We start from the raw sequence: 24,334 nt of genomic DNA on the forward strand, positions 1-24,334 counted from the left end.
AAAATGAGATAAGTGTTGATGTAAATAATTTTTGGAATTATATTAGAAATAATAAAAAGACGTCTAACAGTGATAAATATTATTACAACGGACAAGATATACCGGAAGAACGGACTGCCGAAAGTTTTGCAACATTTTTTGCATCAGTATACGAAGAGGAGAAATCTTCTTATAATTTAAATTTTAATAGAGATATAGATATAACAAATGATACTTTTATTTTAGACTCAGTTGATGAGACTGATTTCAATAATGCGATAAATAAATTAAAACCTAAGAAATCTGCGGGAACTGACAGAATACCTGCTTTTATGCTCAAAGCGTGTGGTGAGTGGGTGCGACAGCCCTTACTACATATTTACAACCTTATATTATCAACTAATGTATTTCCTTCAATGTGGAAAACGGGACTTGTCTCACCCATATTTAAATCCGGGAATAAAATGAACGTTGAAAATTATAGGCCTATATCAATTATGTGCTCTCCAGCTAAATTGTTGGAACAAATAATTTATTGTAAACTGTATCGTTATGTTGAAAATTTTATAGTACCACATCAACACGGCTTTGTTGCCAACAAATCAAGTAATACCAATCTATTCCTTTTTACTAACGATGCATTAGAAACTATTGAACGTAAATCTCAACTTGATGTAATATGCACGGATTTCAAAAAAGCTTTTGATAAAGTGGATCATGATATTATGTTAAAAAAACTAAGCAGATACGGACTATCAATAAACTTTCTTACATTAATAAAAAATTACTTAGAAAATAGAGGCATAGTAGTTAAACACAATGGGAATACATCTGGAAAATATGAAATGAATTCGGGGGTTCCGCAAGGATCCAACCTAGGGCCACTACTGTTTCTACTCTTTATAAATGATTTACCTAAGGTATTTAAATATTCTATGTATCAAATGTTTGCAGATGATCTGAAATTGTACAGGCGGGTTGAAACAGTTAGAGATTGTGTCATGTTACAGAAAGACATAAACAAAGTGTATGAATGGAGTTGTCAAAATAAATTGCATTTTAATATAAATAAATGTTCTGTATTGTCAATAACGCGAAAAAAAAATCCGTGCTTATTCGATTACCTAATGAATGAACAAAGTCTACCGCGGGACTCAGAAAAAACAGATTTAGGGATAACGTACGATAGTAACCACATTAAAAATATCGCAAAATCTGCAAATAGAACATTGGGTTATATAATAAGACAGTCAAATAACTTTACTAACATAAATACGCTCAAAATATTATATTACTCTCTAGTAAGGAGCAAATTAGAATTTGGGTTACAAGTGTGGTACACAGAGTATCAAACTAATTTAGAGCGGTTAGAAAAAATACAGAATAAATTTTTGAGGTCCCTTTATTTAAGAAAATTCCGTAGGTATCCTGATTATCATACTGTTAGAACATCAAGCCTAAGAAAAGAATTTAAAATTTTATCGCTAGAGCATAGGAGGCAAATTTCTGTATTGACTTTTTTATACAAGATCATTAATAATAAAATTAATTCTACCGAATTGCTTGAATTGGTTAAATTTAACGTACCAGCCAGAAGAATGCGCTCTAGCCCTATGTTTCACATACCTCAAGTTTTTTCGACCAATAGATCACCTCTTGTAACCATGTTCCGGTTGGCAAACCACTTTAATGAATTATTCAATTTAAATTGGGCTGATTCTCCTGCTAAGTTTCGATTGAAAATAGTAACTGGAATTATTAATTTGTCCATCTAATACATTTACAGCTTTCACTACCGTTGATGATGTTCATACTCTACAGTTCTTTATAATAGCTATATATTTGTTTTTTTTTTATTGATGTTTACTTTTCTTTAATTAATTACTGATGAATGTATACTCTGTACTTTGAAACTATGTATATAAGTAATATTTATTCATGTAAAAAAACTAATAGTTTGTTTGAATAATAAATAAAAAAATAAATAAATAAATACAAAGAAATACAACATTTTATAATCCGATATCCGATTTGCGGATTAAGTCTTTGGTTACTTAAAAATTATCTCATCTTCAAAAAGGCTGCTCTTGCTTGCTCTATTCTGGATAGAATTTCTGATTTGGATCTTCAGTAATGCAGACTCCTATGTATTTCATTTTCTCTACTTGTTCAATATATTCATTTTTGATCTAGATCATTGTTTCCCAACCTTTTTGTGCCATGCCCCACATTAGTCGTTCTAAAATTCTTATGCCCCCTATATAATATACATATTTTATTTTTTTTTGCTAAGTGCTACAATCTGCTCTTTGACCAATGAGTAACTGTTTATCTATTCTATCTTATTAACTACTTAATATCTAAGAGTCACCCTTTGATGTCTTCTTAGTTGTCTTTATTATTACTGGGGCACTTTTTGCTTGCGCACTATCACACAAAGCGCTGCTTTTCACTTTATCACGCACTGCACCAAAACGTGGCTTGCACACTAGTCGCTCAATGCTCCGCTATTAGCTCTGTCGCACTACACCAACTCGTGAGGTTTGGTCCTCTTCAGTCTTCTTTTCTGGTTTGAGTTGTCCAGGAGCTGGATGGCCTCAATATTTTCGTGGAGAAGATGCCTTTTTTCATGACTTTCTGCGTGTTTTCTGATTTCTTTGTCGACGGGCTCCATTCGTAGATCCTTGTGGAGGTCGTCATTACGGATGTACCAGGGTGCATTAACTATGCCCCTTAATACTTTGTTTTAAAAAGTCTGTATTATTTTCAAGTTTGTCTTTTTTGTACATCTCCATAGTTGAGTTGGATACCATACGTCCATACTGGTTTTATAACTTGTTTGTAGATTAGCATCTTGTTATACGTTGACAACCCTGAGTATCTTCCCAGTAGCCAGTACAATTTTGTTTTCACCCAATTTTGAAAAAATGTGAAAACTTTGTATTATCCACGTCCGTCTGTCCGTCCGTCTGTCTGTAATCACAACTCCTCCGTCAATATACCAGCTAGAATGACAAATGAGGTGTCAAATGAAAGCTGATAATCCAAGGATGGTACTAAAGGTGGGATATTTGACCTTGGCGGTCTGTCCGTCGGTCTGTCCGACCGCGAATATAACTCCATCATCATTATACCAGGTAGAATGACAAATGAGGTGTCAAATGAAAGCTTATAATCTAAGGATGGTACTAAAGGTGAGATATTTGACCTAAGCTGTCTTTCCGTCGGTCTGTACGACCGCGAATATAACTCCTCCGTCATTATACCAGGTAGAATGACAAATGAGGTGTCAAATGAAAGCTTATAATCCAAGGATGGTACTAAAGGTGAGATATTTGACCCAGGCTGTCTTTCTGTCGGTCCGTACGACCGGGAATGTAAGTCCTCCGTCATTATACCAGGTAGAATGACAAATGAGGTGTCAAATGAAAGCTTATAATCCAAGAATGGTACTACAGGTGAGATATTTGACCTAGGCTGTCTTTCCGTCGGTCCGTACGACCGCGAATATAACTCCTCCATCATTATACCAGCTTGAATGATAAATGAGGTGTCAAATGAAAGCTTATAATCCAAGGATGGTACTAAAGGTGAGATATTTGACCTAGGCTGCCTTTCCGTCGGTCCGTACGACCGCGAATATAACTTCCCCGTCATTATACCAGGTAGAATGTCAAATGAGGTGTCAAATGAAAGCTGATAATCCAAGAATGGTACTAAAGGTGAGATATTTGACCCAGGCTGTCTTTTCGTCGGTCCGTCCGACCGCGAATATAACTCCTCCATCATTATACCAGCTTGAATGATAAGTGAGGTGTCAAATAAAAGCTTATAATCCAAGGATGGTACTAAAGGTGAGATATTTGACCTAGGCTGTCTTTCCGTCAGTCCGTCCGACCGCGAATATAACTCCTCCGTCATTATACCAGCTTGAATGATAAATGAGGTGTCAAATGAAAGCTTATAATCCAAGGATGGTACTAAAGGTGAGATATTTGACCTAGGCTGTCTTTCCGTCGGTCCGTCCGACCGCGAATATAACTCCTCCGTCATTATACCATGTAGAATGACAAATGAGATGTCAAATGAAAGCTGATAATCCAAGAATGGTACTAAAGGTGAGATATTTGACCTAGGCGGTCTGTCCGTCGGTCCGTCCGACCTCAAATATAAGTCCTCCATCAATATACCAGCTAGAATGTTAAATGAGGTGTCAAATGAAAGCTTATAATCCAAGGATGGTACTAAAGGTGAGATATTTGACCTAGGCAATCTTTCTGTCGGTCCGTACGACCGCCAATATAACTCCTCCGCCATTATACCGGGTAGAATGACAAATAAGGTGACAAATGTCAAAGTTAATAAAATGACTCAAAATTAGTAAATTCGTATATCAATCCACGCAAAATTACACGTAAAATTCAAATAACGTCTTCCAGTTCTACTTTCTTTTACTTTGGGTGAAAACCTAGGACTTACTAAGTCCAATTACTTATTTTATATTTGATATTTAATTCTTCTTTCTTTTTCTTTACATGTGCTTTCCAGCGAAGCTTCGTGTCTAGGGTTAAGACCAGGTATTTGGCTGTGTTGGCATAAGGACATAAGGAATGTCTTGTCCATTAATTTTTATTGGTGCGCAGATAATTTTTTTATTAATGAAATCAGCATGTACTGATTTGCTTTCATTAAATGTAATTTTCCACATCTTAGTCCATTTTTGGAATTTGCTCATCTCGCATTTTGCAGTTTATTGGCTGTTTCTACGTTATCTTTACCTACTGCTAATATTGCGGTGTCGTCGGCAAAGGTAGCTAAACAGTAGTTATCGAATTCTGGTAGATCACATGTATAAAGGAGATATAGGACCGGAGATATATGTCCAATACGCTACCCTGGGGGACTCCGGATTTTATTTCTTTAAGTTCAGAATAAGCATAATCTTGCTTGATTATGAAATATCTATCAGTTAAGTACGATTTAATTATGTCTGTGTATGATTTTGGAAGAGTAGCCTCTAATTTATGAAATAGTCCTTCATGCCAAACTCTGTCAAATGCCTGGGTAACATCTAAGAATAAAGCTGAACACACTTTTCTTTCCTCTAGTGCATTTTCTATAATATCGGTGACTCTGTGCAGTTGGTATATAGTTGAGTGTTTCTGCCTAAAGCCAAACTGGTGATTTGGAATTAATTTTTTGTTTACTATAATTGGTTGCAATCTGCTGAGGAGAAGCTTTTCAAATAATTTAGACATTGTTTGTAGCAGTGATATTGGTCTATAGGAGGAGGTTACATGTGGTGGTTTGCCTGGTTTTGGTATCATTACTATTTCCGCCACTTTCCACAATAAAGGAACATATTTTAATCTGATCGCAGCATTAATTAAATAGGTCAACTTGACAATTGCTTTTCTTGGGAGCTGCTTTATTATACATAATTTTTAATATTAGAAATCTAATAAATAGGTTTTAGGAAGAAATCTCCCGGAAATTTGTAAAGAAACGGAGTAAATAAATTTCTAAAATATAATAATATAATGAAAAATTCAAATTCCAAATATTAATTTTCCAGATTTTTCGATATTAATTTATTTTAATTTAGTGAGCTTTGTTTTTGCTGCTTGCTGCCCAGAGATTTTATATTATTAGATTCCAATTTCCTTAACTTCAGTCTCAAGTCTCCACGTTGGGTTATATCCAGCCGATTTCTTTGTTTACCAGTAAATCATTTACAGCTCTAAATCCATATTCAACTAAATATGAAGATGGAAAGAGTAGCGATAGCTTTCTTGCACATTTGGTTGAATTTGGGTATTTAACTTCTAATTCCTCAGAAAGCCATGCCATCGGTCCTTTTAAATAGTTTTAAATGTTTTAAATATTAAATAAAATTTTTTACTTACTCATTATTTCGTAAGTCTGTGAGTTCTTCTTGACACTGCATATTTGATATATCAGACAAATCCACTAAAATTGGCGGCATCATCTATGTTGGAAAATAAATTTCTTTTGAATCAGATAATCTTTCTTTTTATTCGGATGATAGAATATTCAGATCCTTGACAATAAAAAGTAAAGCGGTATGTTTCTGACATAACTCAATATATGGGTAATGAAACCAAATATCTTCGATCTGCATCGTTGCTTACTTAATATTTAGTTTTTCAAAAAATTTTGCTAAATAGCTCACAAATGCTCTGCCTTAGATTGTAGATGACAACATGATGATGCACTCAACACATATACTTCATCTCAGGTTTGTCACTTAAAAAATCAAACAGTTCCATGAATATTTTCAAGCAGTTTTCTTCAGATAGCGATCTTACTTCATTATGAAATAAAAGTCTCACGTGGTCTTCATTTTTTTTACAAAATAGCTTGAATAGACGCTCACATTTGGCATAAAATTTAATAGCATTAATATACTTTATTACGGAATATAGTGCGTTATTTAGAACAAATGATATGTTTTTAGCTACTAAGTTTTAGTAGACAAGCTTAAGACAAAAATCATTTCTGGATTCACATCTTTCATCAATTTTAAGCAGGAATTTTCTTGCCTATCATATTAGGAGCACACTATATGTGTGTGCTAAGTGTAATCAAGTTATTAATACTGCCTCAATGTCTTTCAAAGTAAATTCATCCATTTGCACTGAGACATTTCTTTTTTTCACCTTTTCAACCAGTTGTTTTTCAATATGTTTACCCATTCCATCTATTTTTCTAACAGTACTTTTACTGAGAGGTATAGCTTTTACATCTTTGTCATCTTTTTCATGAATTCTTTTAAGAAATGTTGATATTGACGGTTTTATTAAATTATCTCATATAGTTTAATTTTTTCCCGTTTTAGCGACGAATAAAGAAATTTGATAACTAGCCTTAAGCACACGATTAATAGTTGAAGTATGAGCAGTAAATAGAGACTTTAATGTTCTTCAACGAAATCTAGCATTGTATTTAAATGGTCCGAACGGAATGGTTAAACTCGTGTCGAGTCCATATTCGAATTGCCCCCATGTCTGGCGTGGGCCCCACGTTGGGAAACACTGACTAGATCCTTGTTATGACTTTACACCTCTAACTGATAATTATGGTTTTTGTTTACTTTATGTTTATTGTTAAACCAAACCATCCTCCAGTATCACAAATTTGGTTTAGTAGCATCTAAAGGTCATTTTCACTTTCAGTGAGAATGACTATCGTCGACATAACGAATGTTATTTCTATTTTCACCAATTATCTTCATCTTTTCGGTACAGCTTTCAAATACTTGTGTAAATAACTCATTCAAGCAGCAACTTTTCATAATACTTTCTAAATATTTGTAATCTTTAAAATCTTTAAAAATGTTATCTTTATCATAATCAGACAATACGTTTCATACCCTCAACACCCTCAATAAATTAGATGTAAGCCCTACAAATAACATACACTTAAGAACTCAGATTTAGGAAAATTAACGTCAAATTCTCATGATACCAGTTCTCGTTGATTAAACCACATAGCACGGTACGGGAATACTAAACAAAAATTTTCAAATCTGTCTACATCTCACATCCACACTGGAAGGCTACCTCTGCTTCATGTGATGCTTCTGAACGATTTGACCGGTAGGGAGCGCTCAACTCCACAAAACTCCCTCGCCGATTCGGAGTTCAGTTTCTAGCTGAGTTTCGCGGGTTGTATTTCAGAGGAGTTTTCGAGAGGCAACTCCCACTAACGCACGCTGTGTGTAGCGGTATTTCATAAGGAAACTGTGCTCGGGGTCATAACTCTTAGAACTGACAGTCCTGTGGGTTGGTTTATGAATTTTTAAGACAATACAGATAGTGTTTGAATCGTGGATTTGTTTTAAGGAGATATTCGTAAGTTTTGGTTTACTCTGGATGTAAATATAAAATTGGGTTAAAGTAGGTTAAGAAAGTAAACTATACTCCTCATAAGATTGGTATTACCGTTAAAACTATAGTACACAATATTAACTTTTTTTAAATATATTAATTAAAACACAACATTTCTTCTACTTATGTAAACATAACAGACAAAATAATATTTTTTTTAAGATAAAATAAAATTGACTTTATTTATTGACTACATATTCCAAAATAATATTTTTTTAAATATCGTATCTCAAAAATGCAAAAACAAATACAAAATATTTCTGTATATTATAGCGATAGGTACATAATATACCCTTTAGGGTATAAAGATGGGAAATATTATATTATTCCAAGAAATTCTTTATTACAGATATCTAACAACATATTTTTATACATTTGTTGGTAATAAATAAAACAAAATAAAGAATAAATAAAATATTCAAAAGATCGAATGACAATTTTTTGCTTATAAACAATATATGTATAAACAATATAAAATCGCTTTTTGATTTTAAATACTAAAGGTGAAGACCGGCAAACTATGTATGTGGAAAAATGACACAATTTTACTGAAAAGCAACGAAAATTCGTTAGAATGAGGGTTTGTAAAGTTGTTTCTGTTTTATTGTACTTCTGTAACTTCTTTGTATGAAAAATTTTAATTTCGCTTGAGGACAGAGAAAACGCCACAAATAAGCAGCTTTAAAAATTTCAAGAATTTACATTAAATAGTTATTGCAAAATTAAAATTGTTTATTCCAAATTCTCTATCCCAGCTGTTTTCTACAACGATATTCTGCGTATATTACCCAGTCTACATGAATTCTGAAAGCACCAAATTGAATAAAAAGCCTTTTTTTTATCAAATTAAATCATTGAGGTATTAACATAAAGTATTAAAAATTCTTCTAAAATCGGTTTTCAAGAGTACTGTGAATTTAAGCTTAACAATTAAAATAGCTCAAACCCATCAACATATAGGAAAGTTCGACATGTGGACATTTTTACACGAATTAAAAAACATAATATTCTACAAACCTTAACATCTGAGGTAGCAACCTCATATACTTATACTGTCGTCCTAAACAAGAAGACAGTATCTCCAACTTTGACAATTTTTGAGTTTGCTCTTTTATATGGATTTTTATATAATTATTAATATACCTAACAAAGCTAGAAAGCAGTAAGCCTTTATTCCTGGGTTTTAGTAAACTATAAAAATTGCAGTAACTCAACTTGTTGTTAGAAATTACTTAGTTAAAAGGCAGTAAATATCTTATACAAGCCTAAAAGGCAGTATCTCCTACAGAAAAAATGGAGATACTGTTTTTAATCTAGCAACTGCTTGACTGCTTTTAAGCAAGGTTGTAATAACATACCTTGCTTAAAAGCAGTAACCGCCATTTTCATTAAAATTTATAAAAATGTCTTATAAAAAAATAAACTTATTCAATGATATGAAAAATAACTACAACGCAGTTAAACAATTCCGGAATCCATAAATATTTTCATGGTGGCTCAGCCCTGTGTATTAAAATCTGCATTATATCGAAACTTACATTTTTGGAGATACTTGCTGCCTTCTTTCTCAGGACGGCAGTATAAAATTATTAATATACCTAACACAGTTAGAAAGCAGTAACTCTTCATTCTTGGGTCTGGTAGACTATAAAAATTGCAGTAACTCAACTTGTTGTTAGGCCCTACTTAGTTAAAAGGCAGTAAGTATCTTATACAAGCCTAAAAGGTAGTATCTCCTACAGAAGAAATGGAGATACTGCTTTTTATTCTAGCAACTGCTTGACTGCTTTTAAGCAAGGTTGTAATAACATACCTTGCTTAAAAGCAGTAACCGCCATTTACATTAAAATTTATAAAAATTTCTTATAAAAAAATAAACTTATTCAATGGTATGAAAAAGAACTACAACGCAGTTAAAAAATTCCGGAATCCGTAAATATTTTCATGGTTAACATTAAGATGTTAAAAACAATTTAAAAAATTAAAAATTCAAGTTTAGTCAAAAAAATTCAAAATAGTTCTTATAAAAATGAGCTGTGCATGATGTGGGCCAACGATAAATGGTTTAAAAGCGAAACAATTTTACTATTTCAAAAATTGAATTTATAACTTAAAATTTATAAAAGTCACAATATATCCAGTTCTAATCAACAAAAATTGATATTTTTTTTATTTTGGGGTGAAATGTGCTAAGCAATATGACATAGGAATTTACTGGTCAATAGGCCAGGGTAATAAGACAAACATATACCCTGTTCGTGACACTTCAGCAGTCAGGGTACTGAAGCGTTTTTTCGACAGGTAGTACCTATAAGAGCAAATTGTAACTATTTCGTGCGTAGGATCTGGCGGCCATTTTTATTTATAAACAATTAAGTGTCAAAAAATGGCATTTTTCAATTTTTTTCAAATCAATGGAAAACAGGGAAACTTATGGGTTTTTTAGTACAAATATCTTCTACGTTATGGAAAAAGCTTTAAAATGACGTATTACAAAGTTTGATATACTCATTTATTGTTAATATAATTGCGAAAAAAGGTCGGAATTGCAAAAAAAATTATTTTCGCAATAACTGTTATAAAAATTAGTGTACAGCTTTGGAAGTTTTGTCAAATAAGGGTGCTTTGGTGCTTAATATATGATAAAAATTTCAAAAGCGATTCATTCAATTGTTTAAATTTTATTTAAATTGAATATCCCAGAGAGCATTTTTTTGCAATAACATAAGTCAGAAGAAAATGAGGCTAGAACCATTTCACAGATGTCAAATAAAAGATGATGAGCTATATTTGAACTTGGTTTAAAAAAAGTAAATAAAAAATTCATTTATTAGTAATAAATAATTATGCAAAAGTATCGTCAATTTTTCTTTATAAACTTTTTGAATAACTTTTTCCAAAAAAATTAACTTTTTTACCCTGTTTTAAGTGCACAACTACCAAGTAATGTTATCTATATCATAATTGATAAAAAATTGTAATAAATATGTATAATTTCTTATATAACAAAATAAAAAGTTTATAAGGAAGGATTTACGATACTTTTGCATAATTATTTATTACTAATAAATTCATTTTTTATTCACTTTTTTGAAGTTTTCACATTTTTTATATGTTAAAACCAGGTGCATACGCATCACCCAGGCGCATACCCGCATTATAACTTTGTTCTGATTGGATGTTCAAATGACATGGCAAAAATTATCCAATATGGCAGCTGTAGGACAGCTATGGTTTGGAGGAAAAGGTAAAGGTAAACAAATGTATAATATATTTGTTTTATTGTTGTGAGGACAGAAACAAAACAGTTTATAATATTGTAGTGACTTTTACATAGTTTTTAAAAGCAACAGGTACGTAATAATTGTTAATGTATCATGGGTATAAACCTACCTGTTTGATCTGCCAAAATACATAGTATGTAATAATGTAATACTTTTATTTATATAATTTGATTACCATCAATATTCACCTAATATATTGTTTTCTTACTATATGTTTTGTTGTATTTTTTTACCGTACCGTTTAATTACTATTAAGGGTCAAAGTTAAGTTTTAACATGGGCTCTTAGGAGAATTTATAAAAAGTTAATAACTTTTGACCCAAATTTACGATTTTTAATTATTTGTGCTTAAATTAAAGGTATTTTTGTAAGGAATAATATATTAAAAAATGAGGATTGTTTACCGTACCATTATTAAATAAAAGTGAAATTACTGTTTCGAAATTTAACAAAGTTGGTAGTAGTGAGATCAGCTGCACTCATAATTATATCCGAAACGTATGTGTCAATCACATGACCTCGGTGGTTTAGTTGTTGAGCGTTCGGTCAGAGTTCGAAACGTCCCGGGTTCCAATCCTCTACGATTCATTTTTTTTTAGTTGTTTTAATAAAATGTTTTTGAAAGTGGTAGATAAGAAAGTTAGTTTAATATTTAAATAGAATACAATTACTTCATTAAAATTATATAATAGAAGTATAACTTCTTACGTGCGTACAAAGTACACACACATTCTTTTTTAAACCAAGTGGAAAATATGGCTTATGCTCTTTCATTTGACACCTGTGCAATGGTTCTAACGTCATTTTATTCTGACTTAGGTTATTGCAAAAAATGATCTCTGGGATAAAGAATTTGAATAAAATTTAAACACTTGCATGAATCGCTTTGAAATTTTTATCACATATTAAGCACCAAAGAACCCTTATTTAACAAAAATTTTAAAGCTGTACACTAATTTTTACAACAGTTGTTTCGAAAATATTTTTTTTGCAATTCCGAACTTTTTTCGTAATTATATTAACAATAAATGAGTACCTATATCAAACTTAGTAATACGTCATTTTAAAGCTTTTTCCATAATCTCGAAGATATTTGTACTAAAAAAACCATAAGTTTCACTGTTTTACATTGATTTGAAACAAAAATAAAAAATTCCATTGTTTGACACTTAATTGTTTATAAATAAAAATGGCCGCCAGATCCTACGCAGGAAATAGTTACAATTTGCTCTTATAGGTATTACCTGTCGAAAAAACGCTTCAGTAACCTGGCTGTTCAAGTGTCCTGGAAAAAACCTTATTACCCTGGACTACAACTGCGGATCAAAGCAGTAGATTCTAAAACTATCAATAATAGAAACTATTGGCCTTCGTTGAGACCACATGACATACAGATTACCGACTCTCACCTGAACTAAGAAGAAGAAGAGAAGGGAATCGTTATCTGGTTATCCTATAATACGATTATACGATTGTTGTTACTTTTTTAGATACAATTTCCGTGATCTATGAATCGAAAAAGGCCGTCCAGTTGCTTGGCCAGCGAAGTCTCCTGATTTAAATGCTTGTGTTATTTTGTATAGAGTTACCTTAAATTAATGGTTTATTGACAATCAACAGAGATGCTCTCATATTTGGATACAAATTCGGAATATCTGCGGAAAATTTAGAAACAATTTATGCACAAATTGGTACATAAAACCGGATGGTCAATATGCGAAGTATCTGTTGTAAATTTAGTTCTGGGTGGTATTGTTATTTTTATTTGTATCTTTTCTTGCTAATTACCCTGATCAATTAGAGCAAATAAACAAAAAATTCATATTTTTTTTGTAATCACACCAAAGTTTTTTTTTTGATAAATTCGTTCTTGATAAAATTTTATTCTTTTTTATTACTCTGACACTCTGATCATTTATCTAAGCTGTATGATTTGTCTATTCTGCCTATTTGAATTCAAATTAATTACTGTATTAAGTACGCCAATGGTTTAAATTTCATTCTTTGCATAGGTTTTGTTTTTTGTTGCCTTTATTAAACTAAGTAAATGCAATAATACGAATACATAAAAAGTGTAACAAAATTTATTTTCATGGTTTATTTCACTCCGGAAAGGGTTGATACCATTTCGTTGTGTTTTATGGAAAATTCCACACCTGTAATTTTGAACCAATCAAAATACGTTATTTTGACAGATCACCATGGCAACGGAGGTATTTTATCGGAAATTTTTTGCTCGTGGGGTAACCAACAGCGAATTATAGTGGAAATTTTTTGACGTTTACAATAACAGAACATTTTTGACAAACTGGTTTTTATTTGTTTACATAATTTAGTTTTGATTCATTTTCTATCACTTGTAGTTACTCAAAACTTATGTAAAATTGAAGAATATACTATTTTCTATCTTGAAATGGTATTCCCATGCAACTACAATGAGTAGAAATTACGAATTTGAAAGCCTAAATAATTGCTGACAAAGCTATGGCGCGCTATTAATCTGTTCATGCAGCTTTGGATTTTCAAATGCAAATTTGGTGTGGAATTTTCTTACCGAATACCACGCGAAGTCAAATTAATATCCGGAAATTTTTTTTTGATCATGAATATTTTTAGAAAATTTCCCTCGTCTGCGACTCGGGAAATTTTCAAAATATTCATGATCTCAAAAAAAATTTCCGGAAATAATTTGACCTCTAGTGGTATTACTAGTGACAATAAATGTGTCAATATGACAGTTCAGAAATTTATTGAACGCCATTAAGATAAACATCTAAGGGCCGGTTGTTCGAACGCTAATCAACAATGATCATTATCAAATATTTAATTACTGTCACCAACTGTCAATGTCAACTTTGTTTGGGTTGCTGAAAACAAAATTAATTACAATAATTATGAGATTTATTAATCGATTATGTTAATAATTGTTATGTTAATTGATATACTAGTCTCATAATTGTAATCAATTATGTTTTCAGCAACCCAAACAAAGTTGACATTGACAGTTGGTGACAGTAATTAAATATTTGATAATAATCATTGTTGATTAGCGTTCGAACAACCGGCCCTAAGTCTCAGTAAGATGTATGTTTTGGAGTAGTTGGTAAAAAAGTTTTAGGAAACTAGAAATGTAAGTAATAAAAAACGAGAAACTGAAGTGTCCAGAGAAATAAGATTTTTCTCGTGACACATCCCCCTGCAGGCCGAAACCAAATTTTTTTAGTAGTATGGACATCTATATTAATAACCTTTATGTTTCCTGCAGCCGATTTTGATGATATACATAGTTATAAACAAATGAAAATCAAAAAACTGTAAATTTTCTCTTTTTTCGTCTATAACCAAACAAATTTTAAACATTTTAAGCATTTTAAACAAATTTGAGAGTAAGAAACTCATAAATCGTCTAAAAAATTTCAATACATTTCAATGTGGCGTTCGCTGAATATGTGTATCCTTATTGGTTGCTTACAAAATTGCAAAATGTATCATACATTTTGAGTTTTTATAAATATTTATAACTTATATAAAAATTAACTTAGGACCTTCTTATTACACGAGTTGCTGAGACTTCTGGGCGCTTAAATTATATTTTAAATTTCAAAGCAATTGGTCAAATAGTTTAAAAGTTATTTAATTTGTTTATCCCAAATTCATTTTTTTGCAACACTATCAACACTAAGCAACACTAAGTCAGAAAATTATGAGGTTAGACTAAGACTTCCGACATTTTATGGAAGAAGAACATTTATACTATTGATTTAGTAAAAAAAATGACAAAAAGTAATTTTAAACAGTATAAAATTATTTTACAAAAACACGTCGATTTTTTGCTTACTTATAAACAATTAGAATAATTTTTTAACCGTTACCCGTAGAAAAATTATTTTTTCATATTTGGAAAGACTGAACTTTTATACACATTTAGAAAGAAAAACAATTGTCCTAGGACAATTAGACACGAAGTTAGCCCCCTTTTTTTAATTCACATCTTTTTGCAAAATCATTTAGCAGTATTTAACATTATTTTTTGTCATTTTTTTTTAATTAAATTAATAGAATGAATCTTCTTCTTTTATAAACTATCCAAAGTATTAGTGTAACTTTATCATCTTCTGACTTATAGCGTTGCAAAAAAATTAATTTGGGATAAACAAATTAAATACCTTTTAAACTATTTGACCAATTGCTATGAAATTTAGGGTACTATTTAAGCACCAGAAATCTCAGTATTCCGTGGTAATAAGAACGTTCTAGGTTAATTTTTACATAAGTTATGAATCTTTATAAAAACTCTAAATTTATGATTTATTTTGCAATTTTCTAAGCAACCAATAAGGTTAGGCATATTCAGCGAACGCCATGTTAAAGTATTTTATACGATTTATGAGCTTTCACTCTCAAATTTGTTTAAAATACTTAACTTATTGGGTATAGACGAAAAAAGCGAAAATTTACCGTTTTTTGATCCTTATTTGTTTATAACTATGTATAATATACATTATAAAAATAGACTGCAGGAAACATATAGGTTATTAATATTTAGAGATGTCCATACTACTCAAAAAATTTAGTTTCGGTCTGGAGGGGGTTGTGTCACCAACAGGATATTTATTTTCCTTATTTCTCTGAACATTAAGCAAGTGAAGTTGCAGTATAAGGGCATGTTCATCTAGACCCCACGTTAAGTTCGAGACAAGTAGCAACGTATCTGGAATAAACTGCACAAGCGTCCAAGGTATTTTGAACAAGAAAAATTTTCATGCAGATAAAATACTCGTAAAATACGGATGATCGTTAATAGGGATGATGACGAAGACCATTTACAATTTTATGAAATAATGTTATAATTTATAAGGTTTTTTGAGACCAAACCTCAGGATTTTGCAGTGCATAAACAGCAACTGCAAAAATTATAAGTCTGGGCTACTACTTTTACTTACAGTGTACGCACTATACTTTACTCGTTCGTCAACGTTTAGATTAACATTTTCCATGGCATTTGATTTGGAGATGAGGCAGCGTCCAATGGGCCCTTCGGTAACCAGATTTATCTCCCTGATTTTTTTCTGGATACACCTAAAAAGGAAAATCTATAAAAGAGCACCCACATTAAAAAAAAAAATACTTTCTCTACACACTTTTTCTTCGACAATAGACAGGCCTAAATTTTGAACAGCTAATAAGAACATCTGAAGATAGAGGAGATTTTACAAGAAAGGGCTCTTTAAGACGAAGAACATTCACGGCAAATCAACTTAAAATGAGTTTGAGAATTTGTAGATGTATTTGTAACAAGCGTTTGTGAACACACTTTAGTATATTACGTAGGTTTATTTTATTACGTAGGTTTATTACGTAGACATTCACATTAACGTATGTTTAAATAAAAAACCGTTTACAAGTTTTATTCAATGAAAAAATGAAATGAGAAGTCCCAGATGTAAACAATAAATCTAAAACCTCTGCGGAACCAATTTCTTTGTACCTCTTTAATCTCTGTTTTTACCACTTATAAAACAGGAAGACGAAGAATAAAGGAGACGGTAGGGATTTTACAATATGCAGTCACATTCCGTCTATTCGTCTAGGAAAAATTCCAACGAAAGTTGGTTCTTTCTTCTTCTTCTTTTTGTATAGACATGACTCTGTCTGGTTTTTCAATATGCCTCTAGTGAGTTGTCGTTCCATCGTTTTCGTGGTCTTCCCACTGATAGTCTTCCTATTGGGGAACCGTCTCTCGCTGTCCTGACTATCCCATTTGTTGTCATTCGGCTTATGTGGTCATTCCATTCTATTCAGGAAACAGCTTGCCTCATTATAAATATAGCGTCAGTACATGACCTTCCCAACCTAAAACCTTGTTGTTCTTCTGCTATTGTTATAATTTCATTCAATTTGTTTGTTATTACTTTGGTTGTTTATTTTAATGTTGGGTTTAATAAGTTAATTCCTCTGTAATTCTCCGGGTCCGATTTGTCTCCTTTTTTGAAGAGAGGTGATAGGATATTTGATCTCCATTCTTGTGGTATTCTGTTTTGTTCTATTATTTTTTGTATTAGTTTTAATAGTTGTTTAGTTAGATCTTGTCCTCCGTACTTTAGGAGTTCGTTCGATATTCTGTCCTCTCCTGGAGATTTTCTATTTTTTAATTTTCTTAATGCTTCCTTTACCTTTCCCTCCTCGATGTTTATTTCTTCGTTTGTTGTAACTTCTGGTGTTGGTGGTTCATTATCGCCGCCTTTAGCAAATCGAGATCGGAAGTAGTCTGCCCATGTTTCCTTTTGAATGTGTTTCGCTTTTATTAATTCGTTCATCTGCTTTTTTTGCCCTCTGATCATTCTCCATACTTCTTTTTGTGTTCCGTAAAAGTCGTGTTCCATCTGTTTGTTCCAAAAATGAAATACAGGTTATGTTTAATTTCGGTTCGGAGATGATCCATCATCCCCATACGTACGTTTGGATTTGGTGGTACCTTCTCAGTGCGGCTACATGAACACCTATGAGTCGAAACAAAACCAAACTGTCTATTTAAGCTGAATTAGAGATCATCTCATTTCTTTAATAGATGTCGCTACAGCGTCCGATACGCGAATTATCTTTATAATTCAACTTAACCCTTCGGGCAAGGTGGGTCCAACGGGCCCGAGACGCCAATTCTTTTATCATAAACTGATAAAAAAATTTTTATTGAATTTTATGCATCACTGAATTTGTTTAGAAGTATGTTTCCTTCAACATTGTCATGAGCTGTTTAAAATATTCATTATCATTTTTGAAATTATTGCGGCAAAATATTTTTTTCACGTAAAGGGGTAACACGGGCCCGTCGGACCCCATTTTTATTTATACCTAAAGTCTAAATCTTTGTTACAGAATTTAATCTGGCAGTCAGGTAGTGTTTTTGTGGATTATCTATACGACTTTTATGATTCCGGAAATCCAATAATAAAGTCTAAACGTGTAGTCAACAATGTAAACATCTCTTTGATGTGAACATCAAAATGATAATTACATTAGGTGTTATATCTATTCTAAATGAATTTTAAAACTAATAATAATTGTTGAAATGCAATAATATTGTTAGGTAGGTACCTATATATTTTTGAAATAAATAATGCATCTGCTACCAGTCGTTTGATATCAATGTTAGTGTCGACAACTAAGCTACTAAAATTATATTGAATTACAGTGAAAGTAGATTGCAATAAAGAAAAATAAATGACTAATCTATGGTTTTTATATTTTTATTGTTTTTTTTTTGAACCTAGAACTTAATAAATAATAATTTAATTTGTCCTATCAATTTGCTTTTCTACTTGGGCATAAGCTAATATTGTGGCTTATTCCCAACTAAAATCGTAAATTAATATGACAAAGTATTAATTTGTAAAAGTAAAATAATAATATTGGGCACACAATAATGAAAGGCAACAACACCGTAATCTTTTTCCAAGGTATGCGTAAACATCAACCCCTCTTTTCAAATAAAATAGCCTGGTAGATTTACAAGAGTTGTTATTTATTTATTAATTAAGTCTTTATTTGGCTCAAAATGTTTATTACTTGTGAATAAATATTTTTTCTACAAAAGTTTTCTTGCATTTCATTATTTTGTGCAAATCTTTCAGGTAGATCGCACCCTCAAGGTAGACCGCATACTATAGTAGCACTTCTTTTTAATCTAGACAATTTAGATTTAACTTTAATAAAAAATCAAAAAAGAATATTAGAAATATATTGGTAAATATGAATAGTACATTCAAGAAAGTGGTGGGCCCAACGGACCCGAGTTGCCCGGTTACGTAAGTAAAATGTGTTGCCCGGATAAGGGTTAAATAGACAGTTTGGTTTCGTTTCGATTCAGATGTGTTGACGTTTGGAGAGACCGAAACATACATATGGACAGCCTCAGTGCAAAAGGTAATAAGTCAAATTTCCTGGTTTTGAGGAAACGAAAAAAACCGTTCTTGGGTTTTTTTTCGAATAAATTTTTAAATTTTTTCAGAAAACAATACAAAATAGTGGTTTTTATTGAACTATAAAAAATTTTATAGTTGGACTTTTAATTTAATAAAATTTTTTGGCTTGTTACAAAATGCACGGTATTTTCCTTACTTGTTACCATTGACACATACTTACTCAGGCACTATTTTTTTTTTCATCAACTTTAAGGCACAAAAATACTAAATTCATTATAAAATGACTTTATGTACTTTTACTGAGTGGAAAACAGTCAACCAGGCAGTGATTATGGTGATAAATTCAAATACTGCCCTGAAGGTAACAAGTCAACTTATTTCCTTTTGCACAAATTAAATTTTCCATATTTAACTTGTTACATTCTACACGTAAAAAAAATGTAGCCTTTCAGTGGTAGTGGACTTGTTTCTTTTTGCACAGAGCTAAACATTGGTAAAACAATGAATATCACATGATAAAAAAAACCGAAAAATGACTTGTTACCTTTTGCACTGATGCCGTCCATAATATGGATGCTGGTCATCTCTAAAGCGAAATGAATTATAAGCCGTCTTTCATTTTTTTAACGGTAACATTTTTACATAGGTCTCCTTCTTTATGAACAGTATACGAAGTTATCATACGTGGTTTATGTTATAAAAAAAAATACGAAGTTTATAATTACACTAATTTTCATTAGTAATTGCACAAGAGCTCTAAAATTATTGAATTTTTCCCGAGTGACACTTTGACAGTTTTAATTTAAATATTAAACAGTAAAAATTATGCCCAAAGTGTCACGAGGGCAAAAATTCTATATTAATTGTGAATTCTGAGATCGAGTGCAATTTGTTGCGATTATTTCATGAATAAAATTGTTCAAAACCAAAATTTTATTGTAACTTATTTATGTAAGTACAAATTAGTACAATTAAACACACAGTTGTTATAAATATTTGACGGAAAGTCATCACTTTTATAATTTTTAAAACATTAGCTTTCATTAATGTTACTGAATGTATTTTTTCGTAGCAACGAAGGGCATCTGACGTAATATACTTGACGACGGGAAATTATCAAAAATTATCAGTTTAATTTAGATTTCTATAGCTTTCTCTTGGTTAGAATCTCCTATGAATGAAATAATCAACGTAATCCAATAAAATTGAAATGTCTATTTCAGCATTGCATTACAAAGACTGGAAATTGAAATTTAATTCAATTTCCCATCACCAAACAATCAGTACATAATTTCATATCGCTGTTACGCATTTTAAATGTAAATAATTTAATTTAATATTATTTTTTGTTTGGGTCGTGTATAACAAAAGTTTGTACATTCCAGTTTAACACTTTTTCAACAAATTCCAACCGTGTAAACAAAATAATTTCAGCGGATATTTTATAAAATATAATACGTCGTAAAACAATTCCCTCTTGTTATAATATATTGTAAATAATTTATGTATAATCCTTTCGTAGTATGATCAAAACGTTGAATATTACAAAGCTATTATTAATTTCTATTATATGTTTTAGAAACCATATTATATTCCACAGACAAACAATTCTGTTTATATTATTTTTAATGGAAAATTTAACACTGTAAATATAAATTAATTGTTTTTAATACTGTTTACTGTCAGAGAATATAAAACTTCTAATTATTGTAACAATACTAGAATAAAATATCTACATATTCAACTGAATGATCTAGTGCAGTGTTTCCCCAACTTTTGTTGGTCATTAGTTGGAAGCCCCCTTTCCTTGTCATACCCACTTCATTCATCATTTAATAACACTGTCAAATTAAGTGAATAATCTAATACACCTTCTATGTGATACAGTAATAGAGAAAAATATTTTCAGTTGCGCCATCTATGAGCCAGTTACACGATATCTTTCTTCTTACGTTTCACTTGCATATTTGACAAAGAGAAGACGATACATTAGTGCCTGATTTTTACTAGGAATTGTAAATGTGACAGCAGGATAAGCAAGAAAACGTGATTCAACAACAAACATTTCGTTGTCCTGCTTTTGTTAAGCGGCGCCCCCAAAAGGGGTGGATAGACGACATAAGTTAGCTCTCTACTTCTCTTATTTTTTATTCGTGGTCTCCATTTAATGGTTCTCTTCGTCCAAAGGCTGTATGTTGTTCTTTCTGTGTGTCATATTTAGTTTCATTTTAACATGACATTCTTTTGGATTGCATTGTTACTTCTAATCGTCTTGTGATTTCTTCATTGATAGTTTTAGTACTTCAACTCTGTTTAACTAGTTGAAATCAGTGAAAATGTCACATAACTGCAGTTTGAGATTTAACTGTCGTCTTACTTAATTGAATTGATTTGGCTAAGAATGTGTATAATTGTTAGTTGGCACTGGCATGTTTGACAGATAGGCCGGACATCTGATGTCATCAGGAAATTGTGTGTTAGTCTGGTGTGGCCTATACGGATTCTTGTAAGGTCTTGTTGAGAGTTCCGTGAGGCCACTGTAAAGGCAATGAGAGCTGGATTGCACGTAAGAATGTATTTAAGGAGCTCCAGTGATTTTGCCATAATATCCTGGTGAATATGTATGCTTCTGTTTTTAAATCGTTGCAAAGGATGTGAGTTGTTGACGTGGTATTTATTGAAGCAGTTTTAGCATGTTAATCTGCTAGTTCATTGAAAGGTGTAACTGTACAAATGGCAATATTTTTGTTCGGCAAGCTAATATGCTTAAAAGGGTTCCATAACATCTCGTAACGCGACAGTTCGTACCCGGACAAATGGTAACGGACAATTCGTAACAGCGATATTTCGTAACAGCGACACTTCGTAACGGAGACAGTTCGTAACTATACAAATACGTAACGGACAATTCGTAACGTCCAAATTGAATTATTCTGTTTATTTTTCTTAATGTGGAAACTTACTGTTATTACGGTTATAAATAAAAGTATGTTTATCAAATTAACGAATCAGTATCAGATTCGTGTTATCATATTATTTGAAGCCGTATCTCTTATCAACTATAACCGTTGATTGAATACCCCAACGCTATAACCAATCACAAGGTTTATTATTATTATACTAATATGTAGGTACCTAATTATAATCGTTCCTTTACAAAATGTTTACTTGGAAAGTTGGGAGATATCTAAAGACGGTTGTCGGCTTAAATATTTCACGAATTACTTCATTATTCTTTTTCTAGGTATATTATGCATAAGGAACAATAAGAGGGCAAACCTTTTAAAAATATTGTTAAAAGGTGAAGTTTTTCAATCCTAATTGCGACATCTAAAAGAAAGTCGAGTTATGTTAGTTACACCGTTAATAACTCGAGAACGGCTCAACAGATTTTTATGAAATTTTACACGTGTATTCTACCGGACTGGGAATAGGCATAACTCTGATTTCATGCCCGTACGTCATAAGGGGGCTTGCCCCCCTGATATATATTTAAAATTTTTTGACAAACCGTTTTTTCTTAATTTTGTATGATGTAGAAGCAAAAGATACATACAATCCTAAATTTTTACTTTTTTATCTTCAACCGTTATTTTTTAATAGCCATTTAAATATTTTACATATATATATATATATATATATATATATATATATATATATATATATATATATATATATAAATAGATGAAATAGAGAATGTGGAAAAAATTCCCTTACGAACAATTCACACATCCACCATTTCGGGCTGGGAAAAATTTTTTCGAATAGAATCAAAGATCCAAACACCAGTTCTTAGAAATGTGTTTCGCCCTCTTTATTTATCTTATATATATATATATATATATATATATATATATATATATATATATATATATATATATATATATATATATATATATATAAAATAAAGTCGAGTTATGTTAGTTGCACCGTTAATAACTCGAGAACGGCTCAACAGATTTTTATGAATTTACACATGTATTCTACCGGACTGGGAATAGGCATAACTCTGATTTCATGCCCGTACGTCATAAGGGGACTTGCCCCCCCTGATATATTTTTTTAATTTTTTGACAAACCGTTTTTTCTTAATTTTGTATGATGTAAAAGCAAAAGATACATAAAATCCTAAATTTTTACTTTTTTATCTTCAACCGTTATTTTTTAATAGCCATTTAAATATTTTACATCTATATATATAAAATAAAGTCGAGTTATGTTAGTTACACCGTTAATAACTCGAGAACGGCTCAACAGATTTTTATGAATTTACACATGTATTCTACCGGACTGGGAATAGGCATAACTCTGATTTCATGCCCGTACGTCATAAGGGGACTTGCCCCCCCTGATATATTTTTTTAATTTTTTGACAAACCGTTTTTTCTTAATTTTGTATGATGTTGATGCAAAAGATACATACAATCCTAAATTTTCACTTTTTTATCTTCAACCGTTATTTTTTAATAGCCATTTAAATATTTTACATATTTGTTGCCATACTCCTCCAAAACGAATTGACCGATTTTTATGAAATTTGGCAGTTAGTTTCCCTGTTGGATTCCGAACAAAACGCTGCTACTTTTTCTTCTCTAGCACAGGCCCTTTCCGAAATAGCGAACCGTAAGCCGTAGAAAAATTCTGAGCACAGAAGAAGGACGAACGGGAAATTTTCTAAAAGAAAAGTGCAACAGATTAACTTTTGGACTCACATTGGATAAAATATGAATTTTTTAATTTTACGAATTTTCAAAAATCTTGCTTTCGCCTGGACAAACCATCCAGTTTATTTATGTTTATTAGATGAACTAACGAAAAATATCATGTACACTATTGCATGTATTAAATGATTCATATTATTTTTTGTTATTGTCATCTTCTTCTTGTAGTACCTATTAGTTTCGGATGTTGGCGACCATCATGGCAATCTGCACTTTGCACACTGCTGCTCTGAAAAGATTTGTAGTGGTTGTGTTGAACCACGTTCGTAGATTTTTCAGCCAGGAAATCCTTCGCCTTCCTGGTCCTCGCTTTCCCTCTACTTTTCCCTGCAAGACCAGTTGCAGCAGTCCATATCACTCACTGTTCCTCATGATGTGACCGAGATATTCGATTTTGGCTGTTTTTATTTTGATTAACAGCTCTTTTTCTTTTTTCATTCTCAGCAAAACACCCTCATTAGTAATGTGGTCGGTATAAGATATCTTCAGGATTCGACGATAAAGCCACATCTCAAAAG

At 31.6% G+C, this 24,334-nt stretch overlaps 1 protein-coding gene across 1 annotated transcript in view; it reads left to right on the top strand.

The window, feature by feature from the left end:
* Positions 1-7,664: 7,664 nt before the first annotated feature.
* Positions 7,665-24,334, top strand: part of LOC114336587 (leucine-rich repeat and immunoglobulin-like domain-containing nogo receptor-interacting protein 2) — a 468,419-nt gene continuing 451,749 nt past the window's right edge. The window contains exon 1 of the mRNA XM_050644621.1: positions 7,665-7,853. The gene's annotated coding sequence lies outside the window, so the exon portion shown is untranslated. The remainder of the gene's footprint in view (positions 7,854-24,334) is intronic.

Source organism: Diabrotica virgifera, chromosome 1 (genome assembly GCF_917563875.1).
Source record: "Diabrotica virgifera virgifera chromosome 1, PGI_DIABVI_V3a".
Lineage (NCBI taxonomy): Eukaryota > Metazoa > Arthropoda > Insecta > Coleoptera > Chrysomelidae > Diabrotica > Diabrotica virgifera.